Below are 16,638 nucleotides of genomic sequence, written 5' to 3'. Positions count from 1 at the left end.
CTGTCTCTTCTGATTAGTTTTTAGTCTATTTTGTTTTGTTTTTTGTCAGATATTAAAACTGTTACACCTGCTTGGTTTTTGTCTCCATTTGCTTTGAACATGCTTTTTCTTTCTTTTATCCCGAGGTAAAGTTTATTTTTGACTTTCAGATCTTGTTCTTAGATATCACAGAATGATGTATCCTGCTTTTTTTTTTTTTTGATTCTTTGTTAATTATACTTTATTCACTTTCTATCCCCCTGTGGTTGCCTCTGTCCTCCAGTCCCAATTTCTCCCTTCCTCTCCCCTCTGCACAAATGCCACTCCCCAAGTCCACTGATAGGGGAGGACTTATTTTCCTTCCTTCTTTTCCTAGTCACTTAGGCCACATCAGGAGTATCTCCATTGTCTTCTTCTATTGCCTGGTAATGCTGTGTCAACCTTCCGGGGACCAGGGGTTAATGAAAGAGCAGGCTAAACAGTTGACGTCAGAGACGCTCTCTGTACCTATTACTATGGAACCCTGCATTGAGATGGGCTACATCTCTGCAGGGGTCTTGTGTTATCTCTATGCATGGTCCTTGGTTTGGAGTGTCAGTCTCAGGAAAGACCCCTGTGCTCAGATTTTTTGGTTCTGTTGCTCTCCTTGTAGAGTTCCTGTCCTCTCCATATCTTACTGTTTATCACTTCTTTCCTAAGATTCCGTGCTGTGTGCCCAACAGTTGGCCATAAATCTCAGCATCTGCATTGATAGACAGCCCTTCTTTCATAAGATTCCTTGTACTTTGCCAAAAGTTCGGTCAAGAGATTAAATATTTATACGTTTTATTTTTATTGAGTGTGGTAAACATCTTTAAGTTGAAAGTTTCTTTCTAGTGCCATATGGAGAGCTGAAATTGTTGTAGATAGATCCTGCTCAAATTAGGTTTCTCCAACTAATGTGGTTGATAGTTTGGCTGCCAAATTTTCTGTCATCATTTGGAGAATATGTGTCAGGCCCTCTTTTTTCTAGATCCTCCATCGAGAAATCAGGCTTTATTTAATGGGTCTGTCTTCATGATTTATCTTATAGCTCCCATTTTTCTTTTCAAATTTCATATTTTTTTCCTTTCTTTCCTTGACTGCAAATTTCATGATTCACTGGTTCTTAATTAATGAATAGTATTCCATTGTGTAAATGTTCCACAATTTCTGCATCCATTTCTCAGTTTATGGACATCTGGGTTGTTATCAGATTCTGACAATTATGAAGAAAGTTGCTAGGGACATAGTAGAACAAATGTCCTTGATGTGTGCTTGAATATCTTTTGGATATATGCCAAAGAGTGGAATGGCTGGATCTTGAGGAGGCACAATTTCTAATTTTCTGAGAAAGATCCAGACTGATTTCCAAAGTGCATGTACATTTTCCATTCCCACTAGCAATGAAGGAGGTCTCCCTTTTCTTTACGTTCACTCCAGCATATTTTGTCACTGGACTTTTTGATCTGAGCCATACTGACAGGTGTAAGATCATCCTGAGTGAGTTATCCCCAAAGCAGAAAGATATACTTGATATATAACTTAGTTCTTAGTGGACGGTAGACATAAAATATAGGATAAACATACATAATAGGTATATCAAAGGTAGCTAAGCATGAAGGAGGACCCTGAGTTAGATGATCAAGACTCACTCAGACAGCCAATTTGGAAGAGTGAACAGCCAATTGGGAAGAGCCAACAGGGAAGAGCACAGGAGTCTTACAACAGAGAGCCACTGATAGTTTCTACCCAGCAGGGTATCAGAGCAGATGCTGAGACTCACAGACATAATTTGGGTAGAGTGGAGGGTACCTTATAAAACAAGGAGAAGATAGAAAGACCTAGAGGGGACAGGAGCTTCTCAAGGAGAGTAACAGGAACAAAAAAAATCTGTGCAAAGGGGTCTATTCTTAGATGAATGTTCCAACCAAGAAATTTGCTTGGAGATAACTTAGAATCTAAGCAGGGATGTAGCCCATGGACAGCTCAGGTCACAAAGGTAGAAAATGTAGCCTGTTTTGATGAGACATGATAGGCTAGGATCAGATGGAAAGGGAGGAAGACCTCCCCTATCAGTGGACTTAGGGAGGGGCATGGGAAGAGAGGAGGAGTGGAGGAAAGCTGGGATTGGAAGGGATGTGGCAGGGGTATATAGCTGGTATACAAAGGAAGTAAACTGTAATTAATTATAAAGTAATTTTAAAATTAAAATAAAACAAAATATATTAAAACAAGTAAATGGAGATTGTAACACTAACATGTTATAAAATTCTAGGATGTATAATGGTATTGCAAATACCATTATTTGCAATTATTATTTATTATTATTTATTTATTATTTTATTTATTTATTTATTATTTTATATATTATTTATTATTTATTTATTTATCTATTATTATTGATTATTTATTTATTATTATTTATTTATTTATTTATTATTATTATTTATTTATTTTTTTTTCCATGTCATCCTTTCAGTATTTCCTATATTCATGAAAAATAATAAAAAAAAAGAAAAAAAATACAGGAAACGAAGTCTCTAACGTAAATCCTGTACTAAGGAGCTCTGATATAGAGCTTATTTATTCATTCATTCACTTATTTGCTATTATAAACTGTGTTGTGCTGGGGAATAGAAACTTAACTTGAATTTCATGCTTAGACACACAATAGGTTCTACCACTGTGCTATGCCATTTCTGCAGCTCCCTAGTAGAATTTTGAAATAGTTAAAAATCTTTTTCACTGAGTGCAAGGGTTTTAACAACATAAGACAAAGCCAGTAAGATAATGTTTTATTTTATTTTATTTTATTTTATTTTATTTTATTTTATTTTTTAAACAAGACAACACAATCAGCTGTAGGAGATCCTTACTGGAATTTTTGTGGTTAGTCAGATATTCTATCATATCATCTGCAAATAGTGATAGTTTGACATCTTCCTTTCTAATTTGAATCCCCTTGATCTCCTTCAATTGCCTTATTGTTCTAGCAAGGACTTCCAGAACAATGTTGAAGAGATATGGAGAGAATGGGCAGCCTTGACTTGTCCCTGATTTCAGTGGGATTGATTTAAGTTTTTCTCCATTGAGTTTGATATTGGCTATAGGCTTGCTGTAGAGTAATTGCCATTACTATATTCAGGTACGTGCCTTGTATCCCTGATCTCTCCAAGACGTTAAACATAAATGGATGCTGGATTATGTCAAATGGATTTTCAGCATCTAAGGAGACAGTCAAGTGGTTTTTCTCCTCAGGTTTTTTATGTGGTGGATCACATTGATGGATTTCCGTATATTGAACCACCCCTGCATACCTGGGATGAAACCTACTTGGTCCTAGTGGATGGTTTCTTTGATGTGTTCTTGGAATTGGTTTGCAAGTATTTTGTTGAGTGCTTTTGCATCAATGTTCATGAGGGAGATTGGCCTGAAATTTTCTTTCTTTGTTGGGTCTTTGTGAGGTTTAGGTACCAAGGTGACTGTGGCTTCATTGAATGAGTTGGGTAGTTTTCCTTCTGTTTCTATTTTGTGGAATAGTTTTAAGAGTACTGGTGTTAGCACTTCTTTGAATGTCTGGAAGAATTCTGCCCTGAAACCATCTGACCCTGGCCTTTTTATTGCATGGGAGATTTTGGATGACAGCTTCTATTTCCTTAATAATATATATATATATATATATATATATATATATATATATATATAAATTTCTGTTTGAGGATGAAGAAAGATATTTCGGGAAGTCAGCGTATAGCTCCTTCTCTGGCATGAACTCAGTGGCATACTCTTTGAACACATCCCCCTGCATGATGCAGCTTTGCAAGGCCACAGAGGGAGACAATGCACCAGCTCTGAAGAGACCTGATAGGGTAAGGTCAGATTTAAGGGGAGGAGAAACTCCCTTATCAGTGGACTAGAGGAAGGGCATAAAAGGAGAAGAGTGAGGGAAGGTGTGTTTGGGGAGAGATGAGGGAATGGACCACAGCTGGTTTACAGATTGAATAAATTGTATTTAATAATAATAATAATAATAATAATAATAATGAATTTATTGTAAAAAATGTTTTTTGTGACATGATAAGTCACTGATAGAAATGAGGCTGAACATAGAGCTCAGCGGTTAATTGCATTTAATGTTGTATAGAGGACTTGTGTTCAGTTCCCAACTTCACACACTGGCAGCTTACTGCTGTCTGTATTACCAATTCCAGGGAGACATATACCCATCAGCATCATTGAGTATCTACACATTTGTGGTATACATAATCATACCCTGATACACAAATGAATAAAAATGCAACTTTAAGGCATAAATAAAGAATCTCTTTACTTAAGTGAATATAAATATAGACCCCAAACCACCTTGTCTGAGGCAGTTGCCTAAATACTCATGGCTAAACAGTTTGGCTTTTATAACACCTTTTTCTTTTATCCCCATCATTTCCTTTCTTTACAAAGGCCATAATCCTAAATCTTGCTAATTCAGACATATGGGACTTTTTGTTTTGCTTTGTTTTGTTTTGTTTTGATTTGTTTTGTTTTGTTTTGTTTTTTGGCCTGGCTCACTCAATGGAATTATTTCATTTCAATGTTGATTTTACAAGTTTTTTTTTTTTCTGGCTCAGAAATTATAGTTTTTATTCTTTCTTCTCTTGCAAATTGCTTTCCTCATCAATTGTTGATATATTCAGCATGTTTGAATTATGTTTTTTCTCCATATTTAAAATGAAGCTTTCCAGTTCAATGATTAGTACATTTTTTTTTAATTATATTATCTGTCAAACTAAGAACCTATACAGAAGATCGAGTTGGATAAGAAGTTTCACTGTAATGCACTAAATGATCTTTGTTCATGACAAAAACTTTTATTGAAAAACCTAACTCGGCTATATTTTAGTAAACATGAATCACCTGCCTTCTCAGACTCTTTTACTTAGTTCTTTCAATAATCTTTAATTTTTGTGAATATTTACTTCTCTACAAGAACTTTAGAGGCAAAGAAAAACAAGCATGCTGTAAGGTCCACTTCTTGCTAAACTTGTTAAGTCACTTTTGAACTCTCATTAGATAAGAACATCACTATTTGCAAGTTTGTTATTATGTAGACTTAAAACAGAATAATCATCATAGTCATTGTAAAGAAATACTGGTGCTTAACTGAAAGAAGTCGTTAACTGATTTGGTTTAGCCGACATAGGATCATGTAAATAAATTTAAAAAATTGTTGTATCCAAGAAGATGGAAAGCTACAAATTCAGGGAATCTATTTTTTACCAGGTTTGGCTTGCCTGGATATTTATGTTGCATTTATTTAAGTATATTTATTTAAAATGTCTAGGATAGTGGTACAGCACTTGGCTAACATGTGTGAGCATATACTTCCACTCCTATCATTGTTAAAAATTACTTTGCAGTTCAGTTCAGAGAGTTCATATATATTAAAGATCTTAGAGATTCTTAATATCAACACTTGGAAGGAAGAGGCCGATAGGACCTTGGAAGTTCAAGGTTACCCTGCTTTACAAGGTGAGTTTCATGAAATCCAATGTTATATACATCAAAATATATATATGGATATATGAAATGGATGATATTAAATATCAATATATAAGTCAATAAAAACAAAGAAGAAATAATATTTATCTGTTCATTTTTTTTACTTTTAAAAATTTATGTATGTTTTTATAAATTAGTTTATTCACTTTGAATCCCAGCTGTAGGCCCCTCCCTCCCAAAGACTAGGAAACTTCCCTAGTCTTCTCATAGGGGAGGTCCTCTTCCCCTTCCATCTGAACCTAGCCTATCAGGTCTCATCAGGAGTGGCAGCATTGTTTCCCTCTGTGGCCTGGTAAGGCTGATCCTCCCTCAGGGGGAGGTGACCAAAGAGCCAGTCTCTGAGTTCATGTCAGAGACAGTCCTTGTTTCTATTACGAGGACACCCACTTGAATACTGACTTGCCATGGGCTATAGCTGTGCACAGGTTATGGGTGTTCTAGGGTATCTCTATGCATGGCCCTTTGTTGGCATATAAGTCTGAGAAAATAGGTATCTGGCCAGAATTTTGTGATCTGTTGTTCTCCTTATGAAGCTCCTGTACCCTCTAAGACTTCCTCTCTCCCCCTTTATTTCAAAAGATTCCATGCACTCTGCCTGGATTTGGACCATGACTCTCAGCATCTCCTTCAATACCTTGCTATGTAAAGCATTTCAATGGGCCTCTGTTGTAAGCTCTTGTCCTGTTGCCTGTTTTCTCCCTCTTCCTATGTCCATTTATTTTTCTCAGCTTCTTTAGTTGTACAGACTTTAGAATAATTTTCCTCAGATGCAAATAAATAAATAGATAAATAAATAAATAAATAAATGATTAATTTGAAAAAATCCAACAACCATTCATGTTTAAAGTCCTGTAGAAATCAGGGATTTGATGCACATACCTAAACATATTAAAGACAATATACAGCATACCTATAGTTGATATCAAACTAAATGGAGAGGAATATAAATCAATCCTACTGAACAGAGGGACAAGGCAAGGCTGCCCCCTCCCTCCATATCTCTACAACAGAGTACTTGAAGTCAAAGCTAGAGCAATAAGACAACTAAAGGAGATCATTAGGATAGAAATCAGAAAGAAAGAAATCAAAGTATCGCTTTTTGCAGATGATATAGCAGTATACATGAGTGACGGCAAATATTCAACTAGAGAGCAACTTCAGCTGATAACACTTTCAGCAATGTGGCTGTATACAAAATTAACTCAAAAAAATCAGTAGCCCACCCATATAGGAATTTCCAAAGGGCTGAGATAGAAATTAAGAGTGAAACACCCTTTAAAATAGCCACAAATAACATGAAATAGCTTGTGTGACCCTAATCAAGCATGTGAAAGACTGGTTTGAGAAAAACTTCAAGTCTCTGAAGAAAGAAACTGAGGAAGATATCAGAAGATGGAAAGATCTCCCATTCTCAGGGATCTGTAGGATTAACAGTGAAAATAGCCATCCTAACAAGAGCAATGTAGAGATTCAATGTAATTCCCATCATGTCTTTGGTCATCAGGGAAATGCTAATCAAATCAGCCCTGAGATTTCACCTAACAAAAATCAGCATGGCTAAGATCAAAAACTCAATTGACAACACATGCTGGAGAGGATGTGGAGTTAGGGAACCCTACTCCACTACTAGTGGGAATGCAAACTTTTACAACCACTTTGGAAATTAATCTGGCATGTTTTCAAACAATTAGGAGTATGTTTTAGAGGTAACCTAGAACCCTGAACAGATGTAACCCATGGAAATTCAGTGTCCAAGTTGGTTCCATAGTAATGGGGACAACGACTGTAACTGATTGGCCTGCTCTTTGATCACCTCTCCCTGAGAGGTCTGCAGCCTTTCCAGGCCACAAGGAAGAAGAAGCAGCCACTCCTGATAGGTCCTGATAGACTAGGAATAGAAGGAAAGACAGGAAGACCTCCCCTGTTGGTGGGCTTGGTGGGACATGGGTCGAGATGGGGGAAGGAGAGTGGTATTGGGAGGGTAAGAGAGACAGAGCTACAGACGGGATACAAGGTGAATAAATTGTAATTGATAAAATGAAAAACACCAATACAATTGTTTACAGATCTTGAAAGAACAATTGTCAATTTAATATGGAAAACAAAGACCCTCAGAATTGCTAAGACAATCCTGTACAGCAACAGATCATCAGAAGATATCTCCATCCCTGAGCTCAAACTGGACTACAGAGAAATAGTTATAAAAACTGCATGGTACTGGCATAGAAACACGATGGTGGATCAATGAAAGTGAATAGAATACCCAGAAATAAACTCACACACCTATGCTTTTTTGATTTTTGTCAAAGAAGCCGAAACCATACAATGTATAAAAGACAGCATCTAAAACAAATGGTGCAGGTTTTACTGGATTTCTACCTATGAAAAAATGCAAATGCATCAATATTTATCACCGTGCATGAAACTCAAGTCCAAGTGGAATAAAGACCTGAATATTTTTATCTTAAAATTAGTAAAAGAATAGTGATTGCCCAAATTGGTCCAAGTTCTTTTCTAGAAAATTATTTTTCTAATTCATTATCCCTTCTATATATTGTTGATATATATATATATATATATATATATATATATATATATATATATATTAGTAAATGAAGGGAATAAAAACTTTACTATCTTTTTAACATCATTCCATGTTAGAAAAATAAAAGTTAATGATTATGTTACAAGTAAACATTCTAATCTTTTATTGATATAGCACATCTGGATTTCTACTGCAAAAGTGAAAAGAATTGTATTCGTTATGTCACTTGTTTATAACTGGTTCACATTCATATTGCTCTGTTTCTTAAATGGTTGTAGCTCTATTGATGGGCAAGGCTGTTGTGAAACATTCTAGAATATCTGTGCAAATACAAGTGAAAGGAATTGTAGTCAAATGATTGGAAGAAAAATGTTGCAGATTTTTCATCTCTCTTGGAGCTTTAAATCTGCTCATTTCAGAGTATTCTAAACGGAGGTATTGAAGACCATGAGTACCATTCATCCTCTTCCCTTTGTGGAGACAATGATCTCCCTCAAGGTTGAAAATCTGGCAAACCACAATTCATGCTGCACCCTGAGGCATATCTTTGAGCATGAAGTGCCTGATAGTGATGTAAACATCCCCCAAATCCATTGACTAAAATCCATATTGGTTTCCTTAATCTATTTCCACAACTAACGTGATGCCAAGGATGCCATGGGTCCCCTACATGGGTTTTTGCTAGATGGACATAAACTAAAGTTACAGATGGTTTATAAAATGGATCCACAGTACTGTCAACCTGACTGTAGCAAGGGAGGCCAAAAACATTATGAGGAAGACAATCATAAATTCCGTCGTCAAGGTGACACAAGCATTCTTGTCCCACCACTGGTATCAAACCATAGATTATACCAGATCTTCTCCAGGCCACTCACAATCCCTGGCTCAGTCTCAATATCGTTTTCAAAGGAGATCATCAACAAACAAAGGATCCAAGACTATGTTCTCAGTGTCCAGGCAATAGCTGGTTCCATGAGACAGGTCTCATCCAAGTTTCAGGAATCTTCCTGGATCAAGCATGAAGAAATCTAAATCTAAATATTCAGGCAAGAGTGCACCCAAGTGTCATTGAGGAGAAGGTAGGAACAGAGAGTTTCAATACTCCTCAGCACATAGCCTGAGTATTTCGAAAGATGAGGGTCAAGAGAAAAAACACTTACTGAGTTGAGAGAGATTTTGAAAAAAATGGTGGAAGTAGGAAAATTGATACATTGTATAGTATTTTATTGTCAACCTTTTCCAAGTTTTAACCTAAATTTACTATTACACTTATTGTGTTATTTGGATTACATGTAAAGTATTGAAATACTTATTATTTTCCTTTGTAAATTTTGGAAATAAAACATAATCATCTTTAGAATATTTACCTATTTAATAAGTTAATAGAGTATTAGCACCGAATCCTCCTATGACCATATGTACTCTGATTTGTTATCTAAAACTTGGTAATTAGACATACTTTTTTATATTCCTCATCCTTTCAAGTTAAAAGCTATATATTTATTTGGTATAAATGATAAATTAATCCTTCAATTGTATAATGATATTAGAATTATTTTATAATATTGATTAAGCAGCATTGTAAAATTTGAATGTTTTTTGTATGTATTAAGAACATTGGTACAATAGTTGAGAAATTGTGCTTAGTTATTAGTGTGGTGTTTCCAGTACAGATTAACTGAATAGTTTAGAGCTTGAAAAGTCTCTTATGCAATGCATTTGCTTAAACTAGTTCTAGTGTCTATTGCTTTCCTTCTTTACTGTATGGTTAGTACTGCAAAATCCGTGGGTCATAAATTATGTTCAATTCCTCAATTTTTAAAAGAAAAAGAAGTTATTATATAATATATTCTGATCGTAGTTTCGCCTTTCACAACTTCTCTAAGATGTTCCTGACCACTTAAACCCACACACTCAAACACTTCCTTTCTGTCTCTCATAAGTAAGCAGTTAACAATATAAGAGAACAACATTATAAACATAATAAGAAACACAGGAACAGATAAAAACAAACCAATACTAATAGAAACCTCAAAGAAATACATTAAAGAAACACAGCTATCACAGAAACATTTTATTTACACAGAAATTCCATAAAAGCACAAAATTATAGGTTATAACATATAGACAAATAACATGTAAAGTTAAAATAATTCAAACAAAGCATTATGAGATAAAAAAAAAAACCTCCAAAAATACATTGATCATTTATGTTTGCTATTGACTTCTAGGCATGGGGCCTGCCATTAAGTATGGTTGGTAAAACTAGCTAGACAGCATTGGAGAAAACTCACTTTCCCTTGGAAGGGATTAGCAATCAGAGATCATTTCTGCATTAAGTGTGAGGCTTCTGTCCATATCCCCACTCTGCCTTGCCTCAGACCCATGCACAGTACCTTCCAGTACACTGAACACTAGTCAGTAGAGATGAAGGTTCTCAGTTGCCAGGAGCTCACCTTCTCCATGTTCAGTGACATATGTAGGAGTTGTCTTCAGCAATGCAGCAATGCAGCCTTACTATTCATTTGTGGAGAGCAATGGATAATGCCAGAGACAGCCTGAGTTACCTGAGTTTCTCTTTGGGACCCTTTGGTACGAACTCAATTAGACATAACACATTCCTGGTGCTGAAGGTTTCATTTGGTGGAAAGATGTAGCTAGTTGAGATGTGTCTCCCCCATTATTTGGTGATTGCATTTTGATTCCTGTCACATATGAATATATTTTATAAAGCGGTTCTATATGAACCCTCAATTCACCCTTGGTTTTAGCTATCTCTTCTCATACTCCCAGCCTTAACCATTCTTTGTTCGTTTTCCATTTAATCCTCCAGGGAGAGTTTCTCCATCTGTCTCTCTATAAATCTGGTAGAATTTTGAAATAGTTAAAAATTTTTTTCACTGAGTTCAAGGGTTTTACCAGCATAAGACAAAGCCAGTAAGATAATGTTTTATTTTATTTTATTATATTTTATTTTATTTTTTAACCAAGACAACACAACCAAAGAGAGTCTAGATCTGCTCCAGTGCTCTACTGGCTTCCTCAAGATGGTAGGCAATTGGACTTGGGTCCTGAGCAGGCTCTGCTCTGTTGTTTTCTCTGTCTGTGCTGTGTTTGCTGATTCTGACTGAGGTGAGTCGTGCAGTTGTGGAGCAGGCAGAATGGGGCCATATCTCCCCAGCAATACCAGAAGGTATCCTCTCTACAGGATGGTGAGAGTCAGTGCCATTAGCCACAACATCCTGGAAGGTTTCAACAAGATAGTGAAACTGGGCTTCTTGGTTAAGTGCTAGGAGCAGCTTGTACCCAGAAGGTTTTCACAGGACTATGAGAGTGGGTGTCAAGTTTTGGAGTCTTACCATCAGTACCAGAATTTTCAATTGAACAGGCAGTGACAGTGAACAACCAAAGTCAGAACTAAGATCGATTTGTCCTAGGAATGTTTTCACAGAAGTTAGGATTTGCTGGATGGCCTAAGGCTGCATGTTCAGAGCTGCAACCTGATGTTTCCAGGAATGCATCCATAGCAGGTGGGCTTGGGCAGGAGTCTAGAATTTTATTTTATTTTTCCTGGAATGATCCTGGTGGCCGGAATTTGGATCTTTGCATATTCACATGGATTCTTCTTTCACCTGAGAAACAGACTGCAGGAGTTTGGAGCCCACAATAAGACCTGCTGGTCACTCTCCTCCTAGTGCTGAGCTGCTATTTATAGACACTGTGTGGTTGGCCCTTCCATCTTGAGTCTTCCATTTAATTTGTCTTAGGCTTTGTTTTACTTGGGATAATTTTACAATTCCTAAAATCTGTGTGGACACCTTCTGAAGGGACCGATGTAGATTCCAAGATTCATTTGAGGTTATATTTACATCAGATCCTGTGTCCACCTAACTTTTAATTTTAATTATATTTTGTTCTCATTTTAATCTTGGTCTGTGGTCATTCATATCCATTTGCTAAAACTACTTCCAAAACCACAAGTAAATCTATATCCTTGTGTTCCACCATGCCTCTACCCAAGTACACTGATAGGCGAGATCCTCCTGTCCTTCCCTCTGACCTTAGCCTATCAGATCTCATCAGTACTGGCCACATACTGCTCCCCCATTGGGGGAGGAGTAGGTGTCAAGGAGCCAGCCATTGAGTTCATGTCAGAGACAGTTCCTGTTCCCATTTCTAGGGATCACACTTAGACACTAAACTGCCATAGGTTACATCTCTGAAGGGGTTGTAAGTTATCTCTAAGAATGGTCCTTGGTGTATTAGTCTCAGAAAAGACCACTTTGGACAGATTTTTTGGTTCTTTTGCTCTCGCTGTTGAGCTCCAGCCCCTCCAGGTTTTCCTCACTCTCTCTACATTCATAAGATTCCATGCTTATTATTTTAACATTTTACCTCACTGAAATTGGCTTATTTTGTTGGTGGAGATAAACTTTCAAAATAAAATTTAAAAAAGCAGTTTTTGATTTTGTCTGAGACGTTTCTAAACTTATCCAGGAACGAATTAAGCTTGCTAAAATGAATTTGGACTCTCCTTCTTTTACTTAAATATTGTTTATATAAGCAAGGGCATTGATTCTGAAAGATTTTAATTCATGAATGAGATAATTCATTAGGTTCTTCTTCATATGGAATTTTTATTAAAGAAAATAAATTATTCTCTCATACAGTACTCCCCTATTACACTTTTACCTATTTATATTCCTCTAGCTCCACTCCACATCACCTCTACCCCAAGATATACTCTGCCTCTGTTTTCCTTTAGAAAACAACAGGCCTCCAAAAAGCAGCAACCAAACGTGGCAAAACAAGATACAGTAAGACAGTACTAAATCCCTTATATTGAGGACAGACAAAAAAAAACCCAATAGTAAGAAAAAAAATAGGCAAGAAGTCAGGATCACACCCAGTCTCAATGTTTGTAGTCCCTGAAAAACACAAAGGTAACAGCCATAAAATATAGGTAGAGGAACTATGCAGGTTATAAAACAAATTTTTGAGAAGTATTTTATGATGTGTTTGATATTTAGAATCCCTTCTTACTTCTTATTTTGATAACAGGTAAAGAAGGCCCTATACATAATATGCTTAGATATGACACTCCTAATTACCAGCCAAATACCTTTGAACAATATGAAGTCAAACCAGGAAGAGAAAAAAGAAAATCTCCATCATGGAAAGGGGGACCACTGAACAATTCACACATTCATAATTCTGTGAAAGGAAGTGGTGCTAAGAATAATTATGAGAACCCAGCTGCAAAACATGTTACAAGATTTCTTGGAGAAGAAAATATGGAGGACAACCAGAGACAAGTGGAAAATACACCATCCAAGCCTGTGCTTGAAAGGCCAAGTAAATCAAAGAGAAATGCAAGTGATGCACTGATGGTGGGTCCATCTACCAGAAGTCAGACTAGGAAAAGATGCAGAAATTCACAAATTTGGAGAGAAAGTTCATGGATGGAAAGTAAGTTATATCAAGTGACAACATGATTGTTCCACCATATGGAAAGGATTTATTGTAGCATGAAAAAGAGAACAGCCAGAGGCATTTGGAAGTATGCACAGCAAAAAGAAAGGAAAGGTAGAATAAACATATCTAGCATTCTGGGCAACACCAGAGTTTTCTGTAAGAAATGGGAGAATAGCAGGAGATGGACAATAAAGAATACCTAGTGAGAATATCTAGATTATAAGTAGGATCAGTAGCTGGGGGAGGCCAGGGTAGCTATGGGTGATTTGAAGGGCATTTTTTAAGAGATTTTTGTAAACATGATAAATTAAACCAGTGCAGTATTTGTATTACAAGGTATAAACAAGGCAGTAAGATTCGTATACTACCTTGCCTTCATGAATATCATCATAAATGCATTGATCTTTGGCTATCTGACAACTCAACTTGTCCCATTTGTCGCCTACATATAATAAGTCCTGCTGACACAAAAATTCGAATTTGAGTTCTGGACCTCAGAAAAATAAATTCTTTAAATATTGAATGAATAAATGTCATTTGCTGTCTTCATTTGGGGTCCATTTCCTTGAAACAGTCATGACCAAAAGCAGCATTGGGCTGAAAGAATTGAATTTATATATATATATATATATATATATATATATATATATATATATATATATACTGGGTAACAATCAGCTGAGAGAAACCAAGGCAAGAACCTCGAAGCAGGTGATGATGCAGACAGGACAGAAGAATGATGCTTATTTGCTTGTTCCTTTTTTTTTTTCCAGTTGCAATATTTTCATCCAGACACCCATTACCCAGATTTCATTGTTAGATGTTTTACTTCTGATATATATTTACAGTTGCTTTTCTATCTGTAAAAACTGTTGGACGAAACCCATAATTTGATATAGAGTCACATTCAAAGACTGTACTCTTCTATGAAGAAGAGTGTATGGTGAAGTATCTTTTCTCACATTTCCCTGTTATGGTCAGTCATTAAATGGCCGTCAACATGTGTTAAGAAAGATGCTCATGGTGTAATACGGAAAGGCTTGCACTGAAGATGACCTCTAGAGTTTATTACATATTCTGGATATTAGTCCTTTTCTAATTAAATTTTTATTAACTACAGTTTATTTATTTGTTTTTTGGAAGGTCTATTTTAATTTTTTATTAGTTACACTTTATTCACTTTGTATCCTTCCTGTGGTTTCCTCCCTCCTCCTGTCCCAGTCCCCCCCCCCCCTTCTTCCACCCTCTGCATGCATGCCACACCTCAAGTCCACTGATATGGGAAGTCTGCTTTTTTTTTTTTTTTGACTATTTCTCAATTGAATACCACTAAGAACTCCAGTGATACATCTCAGCTTCTTGTATAATTGGAATGGTGGAAGTTTGTTGAGGAGGGAGAAACCTTTTAATATTAATATTATACAGAGACACAGTTAAGCTGGAACTGACAAATATGCTTTAATAGAGTAGATTATTCACAGACATAACAGCCAAGTGCATTGGAAGACTGAAGAGCTCTGAGACAAAATAAGCATAATAAATGCCAAACATGACACAGGAAAGCAGGCCCACAGTACCAATCTCAAGGCAACACCCTATGGTTTCAACATGTATGAAAACCTTCACATGCTAGCCTGGAAACAATGGATAGGTTTTGAATTCACACATGTCTTAGGTAAATTTCAGATTCACCCTGAATGGACTTCTTCCCACATGATCATGTTCCCACTTGAAGATTTTAACTTCAAACTGGTAAAAGTAGATTCATGATTCTTTCTGAAACATATCATTTGCATAATGTCTGTAAAGTTTAGTGAATGTTCCATCATTTGAAAAGACATTTCCAGAAATACAGTAATAACAAAATACAATTTCTAACTCAAGAAAATATAGTACCATTCAAAAAGAGAAATTTGATTTTGAAAGTCCCATGAATGAATAATACTTTTTTTTTTTTGAGTTTTGGCATTCATTAACTGGCTCTTTGTTTGTAAAGATTTAATTTTATTATTTTTTTTATTATTATTAGTTACATTTTATTAACACTATCCCAGCTACATCCCATTCCCTTATTCCCTAGTAATCCCACCCTCCCTCCCTTAGCTTCTCCCTGATCCTTTAGAAGTCCAAGGATTGGGGAGGACCTACTCCCATTTCATCTGGCCCTGTTTTATCAGGTATCTTCAGGACTGGCTTCAAAGTCCTCCTCTGTGGCCTTGCAGGACTGTTCCTCCCTTGGGGAGTCGGGAGGTCAAAAAGCCTACCATTGATTTCCTGTCAGAGATGGTCCCTGTTTCCCTTACTATGGGAAACCAATTGGTTATTGAGCTACCATGAGCTTCCTCTGAGCAAAGGTTCTAAGTTATATCCATACATGGTCCTTGGTTGGAGAAACTGTTTCAGAAAACAACCCTATGCCCAGATATATTTGCGACATCGAGGTCCCTGCACTGCTAGTCCAGACCTGTGGCACCTTCATCCCAGAGTCCTAGATCTGTTAGCCAAAATACTGGCCCCGTAGGGTCACTCAGACCCTGACTGCACGGCCTGTCCAATCCCTCACTGACAGATATTATACTAGATACCCACCAAAACCAAGCAGACCTGCCATAAAATCTAAGCACACCAGTGCTGGGCATCCCAAGTTTGGAGAGTACAGTGGAGGGCCCCCCAGGCCTTAGCAGAAAACATCTGGCCTGGCATCCTGGTCTCCAGCTGCAGCAGAATTTCCTAACCTTCAGTGGCAGCAGCACTGAGCTGGCAGAACACATCAAACAAACAGGGCCAAACCAGAGGGCAGAGAGCCCAGATACCCCTTTCCCTGACCAGTGACCTGCCTGAGAGAGATTTTACCCTTGAGAATCTGCAGAGCCCCAGATCCAGGGTCTTTCTAAAACAGAAGCCAGGCACCAAACACCTCCCACCCACATACCCACTTTGGGAAACACAGGGTCACTTGGGACAAATAAGAGCCTGCTCTGTGTGTCCAATTGAGGAGTTAAGGCAGTTAATGCCTGAAATTGCACTGGGACCATAAGTAGTGCCTGCTACATATACAG

The sequence above is a fragment of the Meriones unguiculatus genome (genome assembly GCF_030254825.1).
Source record: "Meriones unguiculatus strain TT.TT164.6M chromosome X unlocalized genomic scaffold, Bangor_MerUng_6.1 ChrX_unordered_Scaffold_31, whole genome shotgun sequence".
Classification (NCBI taxonomy): domain Eukaryota; kingdom Metazoa; phylum Chordata; class Mammalia; order Rodentia; family Muridae; genus Meriones; species Meriones unguiculatus.
Note: the sequence above shows the minus strand (reverse complement) of the source record.